The sequence below is a fragment of the Delphinapterus leucas genome, chromosome 20, assembly GCF_059928025.1.
Source record: "Delphinapterus leucas isolate spDelLeu-1000000601 "Yukka" chromosome 20, BTC_Dleu_Yukka2, whole genome shotgun sequence".
In the NCBI taxonomy this organism is placed as follows: domain Eukaryota; kingdom Metazoa; phylum Chordata; class Mammalia; order Artiodactyla; family Monodontidae; genus Delphinapterus; species Delphinapterus leucas.
The window spans coordinates 51,477,808-51,500,000 of record NC_143148.1 but is presented as its reverse complement, the minus strand read 5'-3'; the positions used below and the strand labels follow the sequence as shown (position 1 = coordinate 51,500,000).

At 44.3% G+C, this 22,193-nt stretch overlaps 1 protein-coding gene across 6 annotated transcripts in view; it reads right to left on the bottom strand.

Annotated features, from left to right (window-relative positions):
- WWOX (WW domain containing oxidoreductase) overlaps positions 1-22,193 on the bottom strand; it is a 982,828-nt gene that overhangs the window by 608,000 nt on the left and 352,635 nt on the right. Inside the window, exon 8 of one of the 6 annotated variants that reach the window (XM_022583121.3) lies at positions 1-22,193. This exon is cut by the window's left edge and continues 3,841 nt beyond it; it is cut by the window's right edge and continues 63,982 nt beyond it. The exons of the other annotated variants lie outside the window; for them this stretch is intronic. The gene's annotated coding sequence lies outside the window, so the exon portion shown is untranslated. 6 annotated transcript variants of the gene reach the window in all.

Below are 22,193 nucleotides of genomic sequence, written 5' to 3'. Positions count from 1 at the left end.
GAGTGTGTGTGTGTGTGTGTGTGTGTGTGTGTGTGTGTGTAAAGAGCTATGGAAGCAGTATCTGTTGCACTCCTCTCCTGACTTCTCTTTAGAGAAATGGACTCCTGCAATTAGCTCCCGAACCATAAAAGTGAGTCATCAGAGCTGCAGGAAGGGGTGGAGAGAAGATAAAGCAGGGAGTGGTTACCCATATCATCCATCTCCCAGACTCAGAAAGAAGGGGCCATGAGAGACCTAATCCAGCTTCGGGCCCCATCACTGATCATTCTGATGGTGGAGGAAGAGTTAGCAGGTGATGTTATCTCCTTGTGCAGACCCTGTCCATCTGCAGCCTCTTTCTGTGGAACAAGACGTCCCACGAAATGCTGGCTTCATGAAGGGAGGGAAGAGGTGATACAGGGAGAGGGAGAGAATGAGACATAAACTGGCAATGCAGTTTCTCCTGGCTGACATGAACTTGGGGGTTCGGGAGGGGCTGGTCTATAGTCATGATATAAAACAATATCGCAGGGCACGCTCCCAAAATGTGCGGTTTTAGACTAAAGGGCGGGTGACAGCTGGCCTCCACACAGGGCCGTCATCCTTCCAGTTCACCTGAATTTCCTTCTAAGACCGCAGGATGCTTTTCTTGGCCTGTGCCATTTTCTCTTCCACTCTTGGGTCAAATCACGCCCAAACCATCATTTTGAATTTTTTTTAATGGTGGAAATTAGATGCTGTAGACACCCAAATCAAAACTGAGTCACCAGCGAAATGACAATGGCCATCTTTCACCGTGAGTATCTTGACAGTTTCCAGTTGGTTGCGTCAATGAGTTAGGACTTAAAATGCAAGAGGGATTTATATCAATAATAACAAAAACCAGTTAGCGTTTATTTAGCACCTATATCGTGCCAGGTACCGTGCAAGCTGATTTTTTTCTGATTGGTTGACATAATCTTCATAATATTCTGTGGAAGAAAGGATTTTTCCAATTTTGATACAGGAAGAGACTCAGAGAGGTGAAGCCTCCTGTCCAAGCATGAAGAGCCATATAGCTGGGACGTCCAGACTTTAGATCAGGTGCAGGCAGACAGTTCTAAATCTCTTTCTAACTCAGAGATGCAACGATTCTAATGTTGACATTTTCTCTAATGACTCGAATTACAACACTGGCTTACATCCACCTTTTGAGCATCATCTTTTAATTGTGGCAAACATTTGTAGGGCTGTTACTTTGTATCTGACCTTACACTCATTACCAGGGTTCCCACTGTTAATGAGATTGATGCCCATCTGCCCTCATGGGGCTCATGGAGAACACACACGTGTAGATAAACAAGATGATCAAGTATGCTAAGAGTGACGAGGATCTGGAAAGTTCTGAGTGAACACTCAGGAGTGGCCCAAGTCAGTCCTCCAACACAAGGAAAGGCTTTCTGGAGGAAAGACATTTCAGCTGACACCTGAAAGATGAGTTGGAGGTAGACTTAGGGATAATGGAGTTAGGAGTTAGGACAGAAGGACCACATTCGGGGAGTAGAAAAACCGCAGGTCAAAAACCGCCATTCAAAAGAGCCTCTCACACTAGAAGTATTTCAGATACTCAAGCTCACCTTGGAAAATCTGTTAAAATCGTGTATTTGGGGCTTCCCTGGTGGCGCAGTGGTTGAGAATCCACCTGCCGATGCAGGGGACACGGGTTCAAGCCCTGGTCTGGGAAGATCCCACATGCCGCAGAGCAACTGGGCCCGTGAGCCACAATTACTGAGCCTGCGCGTCTGGAGCCTGTGCTCCGCAACAAGAGAGGCCGCGACAGTGAGAGGCCCGCGCACCGCGATGAAGAGTGGCCCCCGCTCGCCACAACTAGAGAAAGCCCTCGCACAGAAACGAAGACCCAACACAGCCATAAATAAATAAATAAATTTAAAATAATGTATTAGCTGTGCTACTAATTCATTCGGAATCTCAGACACCAAATGTGCATGATGATAAGCGACCCCTCTGTCTGTTCCAAAGAGGGAAAGGATGGAATGCTGCCTGCAGGGCCAGCTCTGTGTCATTCGCCAGCCAGCTCCCACCCATGGGGGCCACCTGGTCCATAAGAGGCTCCAACAGCTCAGGGACTTGACCACATCCACCCCAAGAAACCAACGGGCTGCCAGAGAAGAGGCACTCCTTGCATCAGCCCCTCTCCTCTCCCTTGCTGGTTTCCCATGTATAGTGAAGGAGATAATAGCAACCAGCTGTGAGTCCAAACCATGTGGTTCGAGTATCCTGCTTCCTGGTGATCTCGCCTGTCCAGATGATCAATTTTAGAATATAAAAAGGGATGGATGGATTCTCTGCAGGTCAAGTAGACGTTTGATCAGTACCAGAGTGCAGGGACCTGAAGTTATAACCCCTGGCAAGAGGTGCCAGTGCAGATATGCTCTGTTGCCAAATACAGGCAGAGCCCATGAACATTTGGCAACTAAATGAACAGAGGGACAATTGATAACCTCTTAAGAAAATTAAAGGGGCTAAGCCAGAATATGCACTTCTATCGATTACCTACCCATTTCTACATAGAGGTGTCCAAATGGAGTGCCCCGCTTTCCCCAAGTTTTATTTCAGAAGCAGCTCCTCCCAGGACTTCCCTGGTGGCAGAGTGGTTAAGAATCCGCCTGCTAATGCAGGGGACACGGGTTCGAGCCCTGGTCCGGGAAGATCCCACATGCTGCAGAGCTACTACGCCCGTGCACCACAACTACTGAGCCTATGCTCTACAGCCCGCGAGCCACAACTACTGAGCCCACATGCCACAACTACTGAGCCCGCGCGCGTAGAGCCGTGCTCCACGGGAAGAGAAGCCTGAGCACCGCAACCAAGAGTAGCCCCCGCTCGCTGCACCTAGAGAAAGCCCACGTTTAGCAAAGACAACCCAACGCAGCCGAAAATAAACAAAATAAATAAATATATTTAGAAAAAAAAAAAAGCAGCAGCAGCAGCTTCTCTCAAACTCAGCATGGCCACCTGGTGAGATGTGAAAGAGTAGACCGCTCATCCCCCAGCTCCGGAGACTGACTCAAGAGACCCAGAGCAGAATGGGGAAATCTGCGTTTCTAATAGGCACCTTCACGTGGTTCTGATTTAAATCCAAGTTGAAAAGACACAGCCAGTATTCAAGGTAATTTTCTGTAAAGGGTGGGGGCAATGAACGTTTTGACTTATGTTTTTTGCACTTGCAAGTATCCTTTTGTTTAGCATGTATTAATGTGATTGTATTTGCAAGCGTATATTTTTTAGATGTTGAATGTGTATACCCATAATTTATAGTACTGTGCTGGGCATGTCGCACTTCACAATGCTTTCTTAACCTTAAGAAGCCCTTTCCTCTCTAGATAGGAAATTCACACAAAAAAATCCCAGCATTCCTTGACTCACAGAGGCCATGCCTATTGTTAGCCGTCTTAACTTCTGCACAACGTTCCTAATGTGGGGACTGACTGGCTCACAGATCCATCTATTACTTGAGTCCTGCTTTGTTCCCTTGAGAAAAAGAACAATGTGTTTGGAAAACATAAAAATGCATAACAGTGAAACCAGGGGCCTGAAGACCTAGACCATGTTCTTTTAAATTCAGCTACTCAACATTCAAATGCATTCTGCTACTAATTTTTTTATAAATTTATTTATTTTACTTATTCACTTTTGGCTGCTTTGGGTCTTCCTTGCTGCACGCAGGCTTTCTCTAGTTGCAGTGCGCGGGCTTCCCATTGCAGTGGCCGCCCCCCGCTGCAGAGCACGGGCTCTAGGCACGCGGGCCTCAGCAGTTGTGGCACGCGGGTCCTAGAGCTCAGGCTCAGCAGCTGTGGCGCACGGGCTCAGTTGCTCCGCGGCATGTGGGATCTTCCCGGACCAGGGCTCGAACCCGTGTCCCCTGCATCGGCAGGTGGACTCCCAACCACTGTGCCACCAGGGAAGCCCTCTGCTACTAATTTTATCCAAAGAAACACTTGTACCTGGAAATCTAACCTGAAATCCATTACCTGATTTTACCAGGAGAGTTATTAACAAGGAGAGGGAGGTTGTGGACAGCAAGAGGTTGAAAAAGTCACTGTAACTGGCAAGTTTCAACAATTTGTCTCTAATTATCCAGCTTCAGACATTTGGGGAAAACTGAAAGAAATGGTAGCAAAATACAAAAGATAATTTTTGGTGTAAGATAATAATGTATTAGATTAGGTAGCAATGTTAATCATCACATTCTCAATGTCTGATTGTTTTAACCAAGCAGGCTGCATAATTTAGTCAACTGATCCATCCTAACCTAAGGGAGGTCTGGAAAAGGGTTTCACTCCCTTCCTTCTCATCCTAAGGAGGAACACAGAGGAGACACTGATGAAACTGTCCATCTTGGAGAATGGAAGTGCTGCCCTCGCCTACTGCTGTCCCTGAAGGTAAATACCCAGGATTTCTGAACGTGGAAGTCTGCACTGGGGCTGGGAAGCTGAATGGAGATCTTTGTTTTGGTTTGTCTGATTTCAGCCTATCAGCACCTAGGTTCCTGGGAACCTAGGAAGTTTCTCTAATAAACATATGTCAAGACTCCTAAGCTATAAACAACTCCAAAGAACCACACTGAAATAAAATACAATCAGTGTTAATGAAACGAAGACAACTGACTGAGAAGGGATTAAGACGGAGCACAGGTTTGAAATTCTAGTTCCAAACTTGGATTGTAATGTTATTTCTCTGAGCCTACGTTTTCTCCCCTGTGGAATGAGCATAACCTACCTTATAGAGACGTGAAAATGAAATGAGATAAATGCTGTAAAAAGGTTAGCACGGCAACCAGAATATTATAATCAGTCTATAAATATTAAAAATCATTATTGTCACCAATAGCTGGACCAGAATGAAGTTTACAGGGCGAAGAATTTCAGATAGCAACATAGAAACATCCACAAAACTTCTCTTGGAGTTTGATTTCTAAAACTATGATTACATCACATGGTGGTTTTGCTTCAATACATGCCTTGGGGTCACAGACAGAACTCTCAGTATAATTGGTGCCTTTTATTATACCAAGTATTTTACAGTATACATTTAAAAACATTCTGAGAAGCCTTCATCAGACTGCCACGGGACAAAAAAACAAAACAAGCCAACAAAACGTAAAATAAAACAAAACAAAACATACGTACAAACACCAAATAATTCAATAGGCGAGCACATCTGTATGAGGCTACGTTAGGACACATTTGATGAGGGGGTCACTTTAATTTAACATCAGTGATTTTTATTAAAATGTATGTTATAGAAAGTCCTTCTCTGAGCAACTGATTCTTCATTAGCGATGTGAGGAAGGTGGAGGTCTAAGACCTCCTAGTTGCCAGGTTATCTGACTTCTACTGCTCCCTAAGGCTAAGCATGAAAAACCAGCTACTAAAAAACAAACAGGCCGTTCCATTCTCCTCAAACCCCTAACTAAAGTTCATTTTCACAAGCCAAATTTAAAAATCAATTAATAAATTACCACTGCCAAAGAATGTCGAAAGACACCTAAGAAGAGCTTAGAAGAAACTAAGCATTAAGGTTGAGATAAATGGGTTTGCTGGGTGTTTACTGCGATGTTGACTTAGGATCCCAAAGCAAAAATTCTCTCCCCTCCACTTACCACTGCTTTGTGTGATAACAGCAGCATTAATTTTAAAATGATCATGAATCAATCATGAAATCTGACTCTCGTTTTCACTGGCAACAAAACACTGTAATTAGCACCTTGAATAAGAGTGCTTTCTACGTGGGTGATGGTGAGGGCAATCTTCTGCCGTTAATTCTTCCCTAACTGTCCAGCGTAAACGAGGGTGAAATCCCCACCCCCTCCAAGTTACTCATCCTGTGACATCACCACCTTGAATCTTTCAGGACCGATCAGAGCGGAGTTTCTCAACCTTGGCACGACTGACATTTGGTCCCGGGGGCGCCATCCTGTGCACCGGAGGATGTCTAGCAGCATCCCTGGCCTCGATCTGCTAGATGCCAGTATCTCCCTCCCTCCCTCCCTGCAACCCCCCCGCCATGTGACAACCACAAATGTCTCTAGACACTGCCAAAGGTCCCCTGATGGGCAAAACCACCCCAACTGGACAAAAGAATACCTTCCACATGGGGTTATTATAACAATTCAATGTAATAACAAATATTAAGTTATATCAGGTACATAGTGGGACTAAAAAATCCATAATTAAACACAGTTAAAGCTGATTAATCTAAGGGATCCAAACCAAGTGGAAAGGATGCTCCTGCCACCAACTTAGAAGAGTGAGTTGAGTCACTGTGGTCCTCAGGTCCCACAGAGTATTTCATCCCCACAGAGTGGCTTTAAGTCAACTGTGTTGAAGTATAATTTCCACATAACAGGCCGCATCCGTTTAAAGTATATACGCTCTGTGTGTTTCAACAAACGTTAACACCCGTGTCACACATCCACCTCACCAACAGCGGGAGGGGTTCACATTTTGATTTGCTTCAAACTCACTTCCAAATAAGAATAGCCACATGCCACATTCTCAACCAAAAGCTTTTCCATTAAATTCACAGGCTTGTGACTTGGCCTCTTGGAAGCCATTAGTTGGAAATGTTTGCAAGTTGCACACCATGGGTAAGCTTTCCTGGGATCCAGAGCCAGGGCAGTCCCCAGGGCCCCATGCTCGGGCCCTAATGCTCTGTGGTCGCCATCTCGCAATGCTTAATAATTTTATGTCTCAATTTGTGCTTTGTAAGTGAAGTCCGATGGAACACTGGAGTCTGCAGTCAGCTCTTGTCTGTCTGCCGTGCCCTCATGACCACCCCCCGGGACAGCTTCTAGGCCAACTGCTCTCTGCCCACTGCACCGTGGGCCAGGCCAGCCCTTCCCTCCCAGCCCCACCTTGGGACCACTGTCACCCTTATCCCAAGTGTCCCCAGCAGCAGACACCAAACGCCCTGCAGCCCTTCACTCCTGGAGGGAGCCTGGGCTTGGAGGTGGGGACGGCCAGAGGTCATGACCTCAGCCCTGCCCTGTCCTGGGCTGACAGAACCACATTGTGCTTGGCTGGCGACTGGGAAAAGGGCCTCTTGCACATGCTAATCCAGGTCCCAAGTATGTTCCAGAGTGGAGGCTGCAATCCTTGGGAGGACACCTGTCCACACAAGGTTGGGATGCTGGGTCCAGGGCAAGGGGAGATTAACTTCCCCGCCCCTGGCTGGAACCTCCCATGTTCATTTTGCACTGGGTCTGGCACATTACACAGTGGTGCTGGGACCTCTCCTATTTCAATGGGTACCTGTGAGGAGTCGCTTGCATTTGACCCCTTGCATTGGTGTCCTTACTCACGACGGTCAGAGGAAGGATGGCTCAGGGCCACCACGCTTCCTGATGTAAGGATCCAGAACGACCAGCACCTTGAAGGCTACCAGGGTAGCAAGGGGGCCTGAAGCGGTGAGAAGCCGCCTCGCTCGGCCCTGCACCAGCCTCAGCTACTGCTCCCTTCTGCCTCCAGCCCCTCCTTCCGCTCTTGGTGGAGTGGGGCCCGCCCCTCCTCCGGGTGCTCTGAGCTCCACCCCTTTGCTCCAGCACAGACCCGGAAGCATATATTCACACCAAGGGCCATGTGCACAGGCGCCAAAACACTGTCACAGAAGCACTTTTGTCAAAATCACAAAGGCCAGAAGCGCTTACTGGATGTCAGAGACAGACCTGATGACACATGGGCTCTGTGACTATAAAATATAATGTTCCATTCAAATGATACATCACGCTTATATGATTTTTATATCTCCAGTTAGAAGGAAAAGAATTATACTTTTTCCCTCAGACCTTTTTCTTAAAGCAGTACTCATCTTCCTGAAACTTCTGGTGAGTCTCAAGCCCAGACACCAGAAAGAGGAGTTGGAAGATGTGGCCTTTGTACACCTTGTGATACGTTCCAGGCAGTTAAATGTTCACTGCAGCACACCACTGCCCTTGGCCCTCTTGGGTCCTAGGAGTGAGGAAGACTGTTTAAAAAGAAACAACATATTGTTGGCATTTTCCTCACCACTGTCCCCTGCAAAATGCAGTGGAGGCTGCAAGGCATTGCTACTCACATGTTCGGTCCCTGACTGCAAAGCAAGAACCACGACGACTATTTCTTGCAGGCAAATATTTTCTGTTTGGCTTGATAAGAAAACATATGTGTTGTCAAAAGAAATTAAGTAATTCATGTATGTTAACTTCCACTAATAGATATTAAATGTTACTTGTTAAAATGCTAATAATTCATTAAAGGACAAATGTGGAGTCTCTAAACAATTACATGTTACCAATTAAGTGGGATTTTAATAGAGAGAGATTGAGAGGGAAGTGATGGAAAACAGTTTTAAACAACAAAAAACGAGTACCATGTGTGGCTGCATCCCTAACGGCTGTGCCCGGTTCCCATGTCAGGAGTATCATGACAATTTCCCTTAAACACCAGCAATAAAAATGGTAACATAAGGTAAGGTATTACTTTAGCAATAAAAATGGTGACTTTATAAAGAGAAGGGAGTCAAGCCCAAATGCATCAGAGATTTCCAAAGTGAGGAATGCAGGCTAAAAGACGGTTTGCGTTATTTGATGTCAACTTGATAATCACACAAATTGGAATGCCACAATTTAACGAAAGTTCCCATGTGATGCACAAGAAACACAAGCCTAAGTGAACTGGGCTTGAGTACAGTAGCAAATGTTAATAAAATACTCAAGGAAAGAAAAAAAAAATCCACTGGTATTTCTTAAAATGGTGATATGCTCTTATCTGCAATTTCTTAGCCTAAAAGTCTTGCTCCTGGCTGTAGACTGGGCCTCCCAGGAGGCCTGGCCTCCTGCAGGGAGAGCTTAGGCAGACGTTTTCTGATGGCCCAAAGGTCATGTTCTCGTAAATCAGACACCCCATGCCGGACACCACTTATGAGGGAAAACGGAACGTCTCTGTACAAGGAAGCCTGAATGATGTGCTGAAATCATTTCCATTTATTGAAGGTTGGTCCCCACTACCTTACGAACAACAAAAAGGCTTTTCACCCAAGATGAAGAAAAATAAATATGGAAGAATAACTCTTTTTCCTCCCATCAGGCTGTCCAGTCAGAATGAAAATACCACCACCCGGATATAGAATGCAAACATTTGAAATGCGTCAGGACAGACTACACTTGCTACTAAGCCCGTGACCTTCAGCTCCCCAAACATGTATGATTTGGTAATTACCGGATGGTATTATTACTGCTGGCTAGAGTACTTCCTCTCTTCTCGAACGATTTGAATACAGTAGGGCGAGCAGAATTCTCAGCCTTTGCTGGGTTCTGCAGCGTATCCGGTCTACAGCTGTCCACTTAATAACCCTGAATTTATACATAATGGTGCATATTAAATACTACATGAGTTAACATTTTAGCTCCTTTGCTTTAGATCTGTGGCTTTCAATGAAGGTAGTAATTATTACTGTTGCAATGACTACTGTCAATAAATTAAATGGGTAAGCCACTGCTCAGGGAAGGATTTAGTGCTTGACTCCTGTGCACACCAGTGTTAGATTTTAACCCTACCAGATATTCGCTTCAGACACCAGACTTTATTATCCCAAGCTCTTCGCTTGTAACCTTGCCCGTACTTTTTACCAAAGCTAGCAGGGACATCTCATCTGCTCAATTACTTATTAGTGTTGCTATAGAATACCATTTCCTCTTGCAGCTGATAAAATATTAATCAAAAACAGGAACTGGGCGATTTCCCAGTGTAGATGTCTTCTAATGGTAATACAGGGAGTCGAAGAGAGATCTGGAGGTCATATAATAGATTCTGAAGAAGGCAGAGAGGAGTGACATCAGAGACAGAGGAAGAAACTGCAGCCAGAGCCCAGGACTTGGGTGAGTTATCACCATTCGGCACAGAAGGAAACTTCCAGAAGTGTGAATGGAGGTGACTTGTAGGGGAAAGCTAAGTCTAAGAAACACTCAAAGAATAAGGTTTTTTGTTTTTCTTTAATATAGAACAAGCCTCCAATGAACCAGAATGGTGGCCTGATTTAACTGGATTTCTTTTTTTAAATTCTAACCCTCATTTTTCAACTACTTCCAGGTTTCATGAATCTACTTCCCGTCTTAGGAAAGAGAACAACACCCAAGTGAATGAATCTCAGATCGACTTCTGAATTTAAAAGAATGCCTTCTCTCTCTTCCCCACTCTCCTGCAGTCTTCTATACGCAGAAAAAAGGGGGCTTCGGAGTAGACAGCTGTGGGTTTGCACTCAGCCCTACCACTCCCGGAAAGGTGACTTGCTGGCATATTAATCTCTCTGAACCTCAGATTCCCCCTAATTTGCAAAATTTGTCATGAGTTTCAAATGCTCCCTTTCCCCCTCTCCAGGACCAAAACTATATACACACCATTAAAATTCAACAATCCTCCATACCCTACAAGCTAAACAGTACATGCTCTTGTATGTGCGTGCACACACATACACACACACCAATTTCCGCAGATCTAGAGTTTAGGGTAAATTGCTTTTTCTTGTGCATTTATTAACACTAAAAAAGGTGTTTTTGGTTTTTTTTTAAACCATTAGCTAAATACTACTTAATACTTTGAGAAGGACTCTTTGCAAAGACTAGTAAAATAAAAGGACACTTGTAAAGGTAGGCATCTCGACAACACCAACAAACTGGACAGTCTGGAAACCAATATGATGAATCCCATCTCCTTAGTTAACATTTATTCAAAATGTACGTAAGTTAGCACACTTAGTTCATTAAGCTGCATGCAGCCCTGTGACTGAAGTAGAATTCTGCCCACGTGTCAAAAGAGGAGGCCTAAACAGTAGGCGACTCACCCAGTTTAACTCAGCTGGAAGATACTGGCATCAGAACATGCCTTTTAAGTCTCTCTGCCTCTCCCACATTCCACCAACTCTGATACACTCCTGGAATCTTCCCATCACCACTTACTAGCCCCCAGTTAAAAGTAATACCTAAAAGCAGAGGAGATGCACAAAACGTACTTTCCGAGATCCAATGGGATCAAGAATTAGGTTACGGAAGGAAGCTGTCAAACATTTTAAATCAAGGAAATCATTTAATCACTGTGCAGTTAAACAGAGTAACTCAATTCTCCTCCAAGACTAAGGAAGTGTGTTTCTGGAAGGGTCTACAAGCACTCTCTCTCTCACCCTATAAGGTCAACCCTTCAGCCCGTGCTGCTTGCTCTGATGACCCCCCCATGCTATTACTTATTTTGAGCTCTTCTACCTTCTACTTGCTAACACCTTGGTAAAATGCAAACTCGTGGCTCACCCATCGGGCACGACCAAGACCCTCCCTGAGCTTCCAAATGCTGGGCCTCTGGAAGCCTTGGATGAAGAGGCAGTCCACGTCACAGACGTTCCGTTATCCGCCTCTGAGATTTGGGAGGGTGAAATGTACACTCTGCTACAGGAGTAGTGGATGCGTGATGCTTTCCCACACATCGTACCCTTCACAACAAACCAACCAACCAGGGTCCCCTGGTGCCCCAGCGCCCCAGCCTGGACTCAGCCTCGGCATCCTTGTCCACTGCACAGTCCGGACAGCCACTGACCATTGGTGCTTGGCATCCACGATGATACTTACTAGTGATGTGCCTCCTACAAAAACACTAGCAAAGATAAGCTAGCTACTTCCTAATGCTGGTGTGCAAAATCTGTGGGCATAACTGGTGGAGTTTCCACCTGCTTCCCCACCCTCAAATATTGGAATCTAAAAGTCTTCCAGACATTATAATCAATTAATACTGTGATAACGCTGGTCAAATTACTCTTTTTAATGTGTGTGCGCTTAATTACCATCCACTTCTACGTCTAAAAAGTTCACTCTCGGTTGAGTGTTTCCATCAAGATTTTGGCTCTCGTCAGCACACTCCATTAGATTGATAAAAATCCATTTTAAAAATTTAGAGTCTGGCCCAGCAGTCCCATACCTGGGAATCCATCCCACTGAAATAAAAGCATCAGTCTGGACATAGGAACAAAGATGCTTATCGCATCGTTATTTGTGGCTGGGCAGGAGTGTGCGGAGAAACCTTTGGAAGCTAAATGGATGCCCTTCAACGCGTTCAAGATGGGGCATGACTGCATAAATCACGGTACGTCCACACCACGGAACATCATGCCTTAGTTGGATGAGAAAAGAAAGATACAGGACAGTATGCATAGAATGATTTCACATTTAATCAAGCAAAACTACCAAAAAGAGAAAAACAAAAACCCTAAATATGTACGTGTATCTGTATATATCCATATGGAGGATTCACATAAATGTATATGGGCATAGAGAAAATTCAGAAAGAAACAGATTAGACTGTTAACATGTTTTACCTTATGTGGAGGGGTTTGATGGGGTGCAGTGAGTGAGAGAGGGTAGAACTAAGCCAAAATGTGTTAAAAAATGTCCCGAAGATGAATATTACCGGAACAATGCATTTACTCATAAGAAGAAGAATAAGCAAAAGCAAAGAGTTCTGCAGCTCTCATCATGTCCTAGGCTTTCCCTGAGCATTTTAATACATAAAGCTTGACATCCTTACAACTCACTGAGGTCTGGGATATTACGATCCCCATTCTACAGGTGATATAACTGAGGCACAAGGACCACACAGCTAACCAACAGAGCCAAGCAGCCCTGCTTCAAAGACTACATGTGTATCTACAACCTACCTAATTTATCAGATTGAACTAGGAAAAAAGTTAAGCAAAAATCAGACTTAACAACTTTGGTAAGTGCTACGAAATCTAGCACAGAAAACAGGGATTAAAGGAGGTTTCGCCAGATGCTCCACAGGGCGCAAGCCACCTTATCCTACACTGAGGGGCAGCAGAGCTATGAACCACAGGGCCCGTGGGCACCAGTTAGCACAGGTGGCTGCCCCTGGGCAGCGGATGAAATGTCATTCTGTGCACAGTGAAATCAGGGGCAAAGCATTCCTCCAGTCCCGCCTGGAAGCCAAGCCCCTCGCAGGAAGTGGGCAGCATCCTGGTGGGATGGAGACCTCTCTGAAGGCGGGACATGCTCCTCTTTTCACCAGAATCTCCTTCCCTGAGCAGGTGGGATTTGCATCCATTCCCCTGGAAGGTGACCTCTGTACTGGGGCGGCCGCAGGGGGACTGGTCACGTGTGGCCGGCTACTGTTTCCCAGGGTGTAGCACTCTGCCTCAATAAATACCTCTTAAATAAATGAAATTGGGGTGCTTGGTAAACATGTGTTGCTGACGCTAAAAACGTAAGTTCCCATTGTGTAAAACTGGAAAAAAAACCTACTCCTAAGGGAACTGGGTGTGTTTTGTATAAAGAGAACATTCATGATAATAATAAAAACAGACGAAACAGCCACGTCCACTGTCACATTTTAAGCCATTATTTAACAGGCACCTGCTAGACCCTTAACATACCTATTGCATGTGAATCTTGTAAGAATATTGGGAAGTACAGAGTATGATTTGTTTGCAAGCAACATGAGGAAACTCAGGCTCAAAGTGTTTAGTCACCTGGCTCCAGGGCACACAGCTAGTAAGGGGAGCGTCAAGTCCAAACTCAGGACCGCCTCTTTTCACTCTGCCTCTGTGCTCTACACATAGGCTTACTCATAAATAAAGACTAAATAATAAGGCATCCTAGTCACTTCATTTAAAGGTAGGCATCCAGAATAAGAAAGGAAAAAAAAACAAGTCTGTACAGCCTTATTCTTAGTCCAGATTAATGCAAACTCAAAGCCAAGTCAGGCAGCTCCATAATGTGACTGGTGTTTGTTTATTTCACACCTGTCCCGACGCAGGCTGAGGACGCTTGACAGATGTGTTAATGCAGGGGGATATGTCAGTTTCCGCCCGTCTCGGACCACAGCATGACAGTTAGAGAATTCAAATCCATTTGTATCCCCTGCTGAATCCCCCATAATTCAGCAGACATTCATTACGATGCCATAATGGTATCGCACGGCCATAAATACATATGCTAAGAGTCGAACAAGACATTCATATTTAAACATAGCTGGAAATAATTTCAACTCTGACGATTTTCTATTGCTCATTCTATTACTTTTCTGTGGATGTTTAAAATGTTCAAACCAAGAATAAAGATGTGTGTGCATGTGCACAGCTTCGAGTTTAGTAAGGGAAGGAATTTGGGTATCAAGTTACATCTGATATATATTTTGTTTGAGGAAAAGGTAATTTAATAATAGATGAGACGCTCCCTGATATGTCGATTTCAGGAGAATCATTCACGCTGTTACTAATGCAGGCCAAGATTTTAATATTCTGAGATATCTGCTTCATATTTGAAGGACGGTTGCCCTGATTTCATAAATAAGAAACGCCACGTGAGAGTTTTTCATACAACTTTTAAAAATATATAAGGCAAACAAGTAGCGCAGTCCAAATTAAAACCACTTCAAATTCTCCATTCCTAGAGAGGAGGAAAAATGATTTCGCAGGAATCAGACCCGTGCCTCCAGAAAGGAGCAGGTAACTCAGATAACATACCACCGGATAATGACAATGTTAATCTTGATCTTGATCTTAGACGTCTCAGCTGCAGACGGAATAACACAGGTTGTCTTCAGCCTCGATGATGTTTCCATTAACAGCTCTCTTCCCCCAGTATTCAGACACCTTGCAACAGCTCTCTGAATTATTTAGATGGAAGTAGCATTAGAAAACCCTCATGTTTAAATTATGCTAAATAAGTATTCTTTCAGCTGGACTTTTGCCCATGCAAAAAAAAAAAAAAAATATATATTCTGCAGGCATTTAGGAAGGGCTCAGAGGAATAAGAGGAGACGGCACGTGTGCAAAACGGAGGCAAATGTTTGGGGAGTAAGAGTGTGCAAACAAGCCACGTGGCAGGGGATTCTAAATATCTGGACGTTCCGGAGAGAATTCGTGTTCGTACGTTTACAGAGATGATGTCAATTTTCTAAAATGCTTCCAAACGTCCAGAAAGCTCTGAACATGAGAATTTAAAATGGATGCAAGTCCAACTGCCATAAGTCATGGGACATCCATACTACGGGATATCATGCAGCTATCAGAAGAAATGAGTTCGCTCTTCCGTCTACTGACCTGGAGGGATGTCCGTGATGTGTATCGGTCACGGAGGTAAGCCAGCAAGGGACAGCACACCGTGCATACCAAGGGCAGCATTCTTGTAAAAGCACACAGAAAACAAGAGCTGGGAGACAGTGCGAAGGGCTCCTGGTGGGCTGTCAGCTGTGGTCCCCGGGTTGCTGGTATGGCTGGAGGGGGCTCCAGAAGGAAAGGGGGACGTCATGGACTTTGTGTCATGTTATTCATTGGCGTGGTTTCACTGACTGTGGTGAGCACATGCCACCATCTAATTTGTGGGAAAATATTTTTAAGGGGGGGAGGGGTAGGAAGGAGACAGAGGGAGAAAAATAAGAGACTGAAGTGGGAAGGAAGAGAGGAGAATGAAAGCGAAAGAGAGACAGACTGAAAGAACTAACAATGCAAACAGTTCCTGCTGGCCAAAGATGGGTCACCGTCACGAGCCTTTTTACTCTGCCAGGAAGCCAAGCTTAGAGGGTTTTCTTCTTTGCTATGTTTGGTTTCTTCCCACAGTGAATGTGCTGACGTGTTTAGGAGAGGACCCTTTGCCCTCTGCAAAGCCGCCTTTATAGAAGAAACCTGCCGCGGTGCTGAGCATGCAGTCTTGCTGGCCTTGGAGCCCGGCAGGTGTGAAGGGAGGTGCAGAGAGAGCTGTAGGGGGGAGGTGGGCAGAGACCAGGATGTGATCAAGCTGATGGAGGCCGGTGTCTCACCGGCCACCACCTGCTCTGGTCAGTGATGGCGACGTGAGCCCGCGTGGTCCCACCAGTGGCCTTCCCGAGGACAAGTCCACAGGGGATGTGCCTGTCACCCACCTCTCCCCCTGAGTACCTCCAGGTAAATGAATGATCGCAAAAGGGCAAACAAATCACGAAAAAATAAATAAATTTAAAAAGCCAGTGTCTGATCTCAACGTTGCTTTCAAAGGCTAATATAACTGCATTTAACTCAAGAAGTGTGAAGTGTTTATTGAGCCCCTACTACGTGCCTAGCCTTAGCCTTGTTAGGAACTTACAGCATCTTAAACTTTTTTTTTTTCTGATGATAAAAGGGACAAATCCATTCCAGAAGTGGTCAACTCTAGAAAAACAGTTTTTAAAATAACAAAATGCCTTCCATTTGCAAAACACAGACAATGGTCATCTTGTTATATGATATATTCGCAGCACCAGCACAGGGAGTGGCACAGAATCGATATCTCATCAATATTTCTTGGGAAAAGGAAGGCAGGCTGGCAGCTAACTTATAGTAATATTATTTATGTAAATCCATTTTATATTTTTATATAACAAGGAAACCACTCTGTATTATTTTTTAAACTGCGCATTCCACTTAATAATATATAACAAGTCTTTTGTCAACATTAAGTGCATTTTTCAAATGCATCAGAAACCCCTTGCTCTCTGGCCCCGGGGCAGGCAGTAACCTAGGGAACATGGTAACTGGCAAGGGTGGTGTTATCAGTGCTGAGAGCCCCAAGGGGCAGTGATGACGCTTTCCTCTAAATTTACCAGGGCAGCCAGATCATTTCATTTCTGTTCCTTTTGTAGTTCACTGCACTGCCCTTCACCTCCACACGTGAGAAAAAAATAGTGAAAACAAGCCAAGAAGAAACACTTCACAGGTCTAATAGTGAACTCACAAGCTGTTGCCAGGCGGTTGTACACATACACACACACACCATCAACTGCAGCTGTTGCACATAATTGATGAGCTAATTATACATAATTATCTAATTACTAAAGGAGGGAGTTATAGCAAGTGCATTAGTAAAGATATTAAAATCGGCTCCTATTAGAATACCATATAGACGACCTTGGTATTTCTGAAAGTCATTCTAACTTTTTGTCTGATAGTTGAGGGCTCTGTAAACAGAGAAAAGTCTTTCTAAATGTTTTAGTGTTATTATGTGTTGGATGATTTTGAGTCATTCCATTAACAGGGTTTTAAAAAGTATCATATGGGGAAAAATTTGTCACATAATTACCCTTTGCAGTGTTGAGTGAATCAGGACTTGTAACAGACTCCTGTGAGTAAAGACAGTGTCCCAGAGGGTGTTCCAGAGAAGGCTGGTCCCACAAAATAATAAAAGAGGGGGAAAGTAAGGGCTAAGTGGTAATATAAAACTGGAAAACACTAAGTATCTCCTCCTTGGGTGTTGTATATAATACTGTCCCATAAAATATAAAATAAAATGTGGGGGGAGGACGGTAAGCGGTCATGAGGTAAGTTTGGAAAATACTATTATTCTTTTCCTTTCTTAGGTGTGAGAAATTTGCATGTAAAAGGCTCTGACGGTGGTAAAGAATCTGCCTTCCAATTCAGGGGACACAGGTTCAATCCCTGGTCTGCGAACTAACATCCCACAGGCCGCAGGGCAACGAAGCCCCCGCACGCCACAACTACTGAGCCCATGCGCCCTGGAGCCTGCGGGCCACAACTAGAGAGAAGCCCGCACACCACAACGAAGAGCCCACGCGCCGCAATGAAAGATCCCGCATGCTTCAATGGAGATCCTGCGTCTCGCAACTAAGACCCAACGCAGCCAAAAATAAATTAAATAAATAATAAATAAATCTTTGGAGGAAAAAAAAAGGCTCTGATGTGTACTGCATCTCTGAAATAGTTTAGATCACAGAATCCTTCTTTATCTGCCCTCTCTGTGCATCAATAAGTATCAGTGGAATTCATAGGCAATCCGTACCCAAGGCCAGGCTACTATTTCCACCCCCACTAGATCTCTGATTCATCCATCATACAGCGCAGCTTTGTTCTGAACTTGCTCCCTGCCAACAGGAACTACCTTACAATACGGTACCTCAGAATCTGAAACCAACCCTCGGATGAAGCTTCAAGGAGCATCGTTTTCTACGGATCACTCCTCTCAGGGCTGTGAATGCACTATCTAGATATTTATTTTCTTTGATCAAGTAATTCAATCTTTTATCGAATGTTGCCCACAGTATTTCCTGAGAATGTTAAAGCTGCCACAAATAAATTTCGCATCAAAAAAGAAAAGCCTCCTACTTACAGAGAAGATATAAATTAGCATCTTTGGAGTATAGGTTATTTTATTAATTTGTTAATTCATACACTGTCTCCTTCCAAAAATGATTTGAGGCATCCTTTTCTTTTTTTTTTTTTTTTAATGCTATCATCAAAATTCAATGGGCCTTGACAAGCGGAGGGAATGAAAACACAAACCAGTTGGATCCTCCAAAGGCACATCTTCATTACTTTTACTATTTAACTTTTAACTTTTAATCTTGGGCCATAAAAACTGTCCTAATAAAAGATCCATAAATATCTCCTGAATGTGCAAAGGAATGACTTTGACGACCCATGAGCATATGCTGGGCTCTTTACACTGATGGGCCTTAGTACCTGTGACTGCCTGAGAAATAACACTGAGCGAGATGCAGAGCTAGATTCTTCCAGGAAATGAAGGGAATCGCTTCTGTTTCCATTTTAAAATTCCATTTCAAAGGAACGAGACTATACCCTTCATTTATTTTTAAGCCGGTCGGGCAGCTTTTGGCATCACTAGTTCAAGCATTTTGGAAAAATGCATCAAGGCCCCACTTATATATAGTGACAGGGTAGCCTGGGCCCTGGGTCTCATTGAAATCCCACCTAGAAATCTCTTCTCATCCAGTTTTGCTTTGCACAGAGTAGGGACTCAATTCTTATTTGCTAAACAAATGAAGGAAGGCACCCCATCTGAGTATTCCTCTTTTCAACTGCTTCTAATCACATGTCGAATTCTAAAGTAAATACAATTAATTGCCCAAGAAACAGCTTCAGATTATAAAGTGGGTTTTCTTGAACACATTTAATTCAACTGAACACATTTTTAAAATTACAAACACTCAAAACTCCACATGATTTTCCCTCAAACCTTTTTCAAATTAAATTCTAAAAACAAATACACTTTTAAAATTGTATTATCATGATAGTGCATTTCTGCATGAACAATAGCACAAGGATAATGGCTTTTATAATGTGATGCAGAAATGTGAGTTTACAGGAACCAGCAATTTATAATATTAAATACTGGGATTTTTTCCTCCACTTATGTGGCTTTTTTCCTTTTCTGCAATGCACTATTCTGAGCAAACAATATAAGGCTGTGATACTTGATTACACTATCTTGATTACCATTATTTTTCTAGCTTTCTTAAATTAGATCCAAGGAGCATTTCTAAGTTTAGAATATTGGATAGAATATCCTGTGTTTGAAGCCAGCGTTTCTAAAACTCTTTATTTCTTATGCCCAGAGAGTTTTATACAACTTCTTTTCATATGTAAAATGGATCTGTGCGATCCTATCTTACACATTCAATGGAGAAGACTGTGTAAAGAGAAGTAGCTGCGTGCTTTAGCACTAAAGGAATAATCTGTCATAAACAGTGCGCTGTATTTAATATTCAGATCGAGACAGCTCTGTCTCATTCTAGCGGACCCTCCTGATAAAAGCCGTCCCATGGCTGCCAGGCCTATCGAGTCCAGCTGAGGACAAATTTCAATATGAACCTGAAATCAATTTGCCATCAAATTTTCACGCCTCTCCCAGACTCTCTGTGGCATTTTAATTACAGGCACCCCAGGCGAGGGGTACAACAGATATTGACACAGGGCTCCTACAATGAACTTTATTGGCAACCTCTGTCTGAAGGCAGTACTCAACTAGAATAACAAGAAATACAGGCGGATATGGAAGCCAGGAGGTACTGTAATCACTCCGAAACCGTTTTGTTCCACAAGGCTGGGCCAGTCTTAGGCAACAGGCCTAGGACACAGGATGCCGGGCTCTCAGAAGTGAAAGGGACCTACAAATTAGCCGTTCCCACAATGTCTAAGAGCTCTGCAAGGTCCCGGGATCCTTTTCCACAGGACGGCCAGGTGTCACCTTCTTCCCTTTTCGTTTCCAGGTGGATATTTCAGGTTCGCATCATTTCAGAGCTCTCAAAAGATTTCAAATCCTTCTTGAAAGGTCAGGGCCTCTGGGCAGAAGGGGTACCTGTAAACCATGCTGAAAGGCTTGATGTAAGGAGACGGAAATGGATGGTCCCTGATTGTATCTGGAGACCAGGTGTGTGCTGGGGAGAGATGGGCCGCCTTTACATGAACGATAACTGCCCCCTGCTTCTTCCTGATTTCTGTACAGTCTGTAGGAAGGGCCGTGAATATGAAGAGAAAGGGGGAGACGTGAAATTTGCCAGCCACAGTAGATTTTTGTCCTGGGAAAATGAACACCCTGGGACCACAGGCACGCAGTCTCGCCCAGGTGCACCGGGCAGCGCATCGCGCTGGGTGAGTTTGCTCTTGGACACGCTGTGCCGGCACTTGTCATCTTGCTCCCTCCGATGGTGACAGGGATGGAGACGGTATTTATGACCACGGCTGTCCTTGTGGTTTTGCACCAGTCACTGCAGCAGGCCCGTCTGCACACGCCGTCTCAAGGAACCCTCCAACGTTTTCGCAAGCGAGCAGCTGACTGAATCCAGTGTGTCTGGTCTCCAAGAAGGGAAGCATGCCTATAAATATATATACAGCCGTACCTCGGATCCTCCTGGGATTGGCTGCAGGACCCCTATGGACACCCACATCCGAGGATACTCATGTTCCTCATATAAAATGGCACCGTATTTGCATATAACCTAAGCACACCCTCTCCTATACTTTAATCTCCAGATTACTTGTAATACCTAATACAATGTAAATGGTATAGAAACAGCTGTAAATGCAATACAAATGCTATATAAGTAGTTGCCAGCATGTGGCCAATTCAAGCTTTGCTTTTTGGGTATCTCTGGAATTTTTTTCCCGAATATTTATGATCCAAGGTTGGTTGAATCTGGGGACGCGGGACCCCTGGATATGGAGGGCCAACTCTATACAGGTCCATTATAAAATTTACTGATATAAAAGATGTTGGCACACAATTTACGAGTGAAAATATGCAACATTCTTCATTATAAATTCCACAGAGCCAGCTGACTCTCACCCAGTGCTTTCAATGATTTTTGCCTAATTCTTGCATCCACTGCCAAGAAGCAGTTGGTGAGTGCTGGTTGATGCTTTTAAGTTCACCAGTAAGAATTTTTTTTACTTAACCAGTAGGATGAAAGGGAAACAGTCAAAACAGTCATATTTTGAAATGTCACCCATTCTTCAATGGCACAAGCAGCTTCTTTGCTGAGGTAGATCACAGTTTTTCTTTCCTATGCTAAGGGAATATTTCCTCTTTTTTATAATATTCGTAAGGTAATGACTAGAGTCATGATACCCTTACATTTAATCTGCATTATTAACACTGTAACGACTTTCCTAAGCCAAGACAATATAAACAAAACAATCAACCAAGGCCTGGTGGAGTTTTTGCCCATTTCCGTGGTGTAAATACTCCCAGCAAGGGCTGCTTCAAGCTAGCAAGGTCATGTCAGTGGTCGCAGGGCTGGAGCATTTCTGCCATCCAGACCCAGACAACCCCAGGAGCACAGATAAAAACAGGCAGAGGTCGTTAAACGACTAGGAGGCAAGGAGCTTTAACAACTTCGTTTTGAATACAATCTGTTTAAAGGTAAGTTTATGTAATTTAAGTTTTCGTAGTGACTGTGTTTAACAACTCGGTCACAAAATTTCTGCCAGCTCCAGCTCACTGCCAGGTCCCAGGTCCACAGGAGGGGAGGACTTTACTGCTCGCTGGAAACAGTGCCAACGGTGCACAAGCATGTACACACGGATGTGCACATGCACGGGCACACACACACACGCTAACAGGAGATCCTGCTGGCACAATCCCCTTGTTTTCCTTGAGAGGGAGGTAGTTTTGAACACAGCCTGGGGATCCAGGATCGAGATGTAACAGTAGCAGATAATGAAATATCTGTGTTCCTGGAATGAGTTGGTAGGTTTGACAAAGACAAAGGAGGTGGAGGGACCAGCATTATTCGCCCTTCCGCCCGGGGAACCACAGCACGGAGACGGCCCCGCGGAGGAAGACCCGCCACAGTTACGGCACAGCGACACCTGTGCAGATGGGTTCCTGTCCAGCACCCCTGCTCCAATTT